Here is a 2,030-nt window from a genome sequence, read left to right on the forward strand (position 1 = left end):
TAAGGAAAGCAGACTGATATTTCAGTTGGGTCTTAAAGAAGTGGGGGCAAGGAGGTGGGCAGAAACAGAAAGGTGAAGAGGCACAGTGCATGTGTGGGAGATATGGATGGCCCTGAAATGGTTGGGGTACAGACTGAGTGACTGGGGGTGAGAAATGGACTGGAAAATTCTACTGGGGTTGGACCATAAAATACTGAATATCGACCCTAATGTATTTGGGACTGAGATTGCAGTTGCATTCAATATTCATTCCCCGCTTCCTCCTTGCTGACAGAACACCATCCATGTTTTTTCAGAGTGGCCTCATGTTCATTTAAAATGATGAACTTCCCCAGCTACCCTTGCAGGTAGGTATAGGAGCATGATGTGACCCAATTCTTACCTACAAGCTGTATGCAGGCATCTACAAGGTAAGGTTTCTGGGAAAGCTGTAGTATGACTGATAAAAAGGGATTCAGATAGCCCATGGCTTTTGTTCTTTCTTCCTCTTTACATCTTCCTATCCAGAATGCAAATCCAAGGCCCGGAGGCAGAACAGACATCCTGTGATCTTGAAGCAAAGGCTCACGATTGGGAGGGCAGGGAAGGAATGAGAAAGAACCTGGTTCCTGATGACTTCCTGTAACAGCAGTATCCATCCCGAAAGGCCTACCTTCGGCCTTCTTAGGTGAGAAAAGTAAGGCCCGATTTTTCCAGCCTCTGTGGTCATATTTCTGCTATATGAAGCCACATATACTAGCTCAGTGCTTGAGTGCTTGAGTTTATGCTATAGGGTATGTGGAACCACTGAAGCCTAAGAAGTAATAGCACAGACATGGGGTCAGGGGCCTTAACCTGTAGTCCAGCTCTATCCTTAGACATAATAAGTAAAGACTTGGTGTTAGGTAATCTGGCTGCTTTGAGCTCAGCTCTATCCCAGGATAGCCAGGTAACTCAAGGTGATTCATTTAGCTTTTCTGGGAATTGCATCCTCATTTAGAAAATACGGATTTTCTTAGAAATTCTCTGAAGGATCATCCAGCTCCATGGTTTCCTGACTGGGGCAACATATTAGGAAGATGGCAGGTGGAATGTGGAGGCTGCCTGCAGAGATGAGCGCTCAGAGCAGGAAAGCCAGTGATGTAGTTATTACGCTTGGATAGGTAGAAGGTGGTGAGATCGCCAATCAGGGGCATAGAAATGCAGAAAAAGGTGATGGTTGTGAAATCACTGGGTCCCCCAGATTGATTGGATGGGGGCTGTGCTGTGTAAAGACGTTGTAGCTGACAGAACCCAGAAGTGATTAAAATACAAAGAATATAAAAAGACTGAGTCTTCTTCAGTATTACAAAGCTTTTGAATAGATTTTTAGAGACGTAGAAATTGTGCATGGCTTTATTTATCCCTCTTAGGAAGCCATAGATGTAGAAGCCAACGACAAAAAAATAACTTCAATTCATATTAACACTTTTCCCCTCAAGAACTCCAAGCATGTTTATATAGTTGTTGCAAGTTTTCATTGCAATGCCCTTGCACTGTGAAGAAGGGAGGTGTGCGTCGTCTCTCCCCATTAGCCTGACGGAGAAACTGCCGTCTGAGGAAGCAGGGATCTGCTCAAAGTGTGAAGGTGAGCCAGGGGCAGAGCTGGCACTAGGAATTAAGCCAGCCTCACCCCTGACTGGGTGCTCCTTGAGGCCTGTGAGACATGAGAAAACCTAGGATTTGGGAGCTCCGTCCTCCAACACGTCAATAGTTTCAGAGTGCACGCTCTAATAAGGAATATCTTTATCTCTTTTTATGTCACTTGACACGTTATGTTTCTCTCTGGAGTCAGATCTGGAGGCGCTAGGGCATGAATGTCTTATGGAAGCATCAGAGTTTATATGGAAAACAAGAGCAAAGGCGCCCTACCTCAGTTTCCCATGCTGATGAGGCGTTGCAAGGCCACCGTGACCCCTGAAGGTGTTTTCTTGTTTTCTTTTTTTTTTTTTTTTTGATGGAGTCTCGCTCTGTCACCCAGGCTGGAGTGGTGCAGTGGCGCAATCTCGGTT

General features: G+C 45.4%; 1 long non-coding RNA gene across 1 annotated transcript in view; it reads left to right on the plus strand.

Annotated features, from left to right (window-relative positions):
• Window positions 1–598: 598 nt before the first annotated feature.
• Window positions 599–2,030, plus strand: part of LOC131384607 (uncharacterized) — a 5,988-nt gene continuing 4,556 nt past the window's right edge. The window contains exon 1 of the long non-coding RNA XR_009215620.1: window positions 599–667. This is a non-coding gene — a long non-coding RNA (uncharacterized LOC131384607). The remainder of the gene's footprint in view (window positions 668–2,030) is intronic.

The sequence above is a fragment of the Hylobates moloch genome, unplaced genomic scaffold, assembly GCF_009828535.3.
Source record: "Hylobates moloch isolate HMO894 unplaced genomic scaffold, HMol_V3 SCAFFOLD_11, whole genome shotgun sequence".
NCBI classification, from domain to species: Eukaryota; Metazoa; Chordata; class Mammalia; order Primates; family Hylobatidae; genus Hylobates; species Hylobates moloch.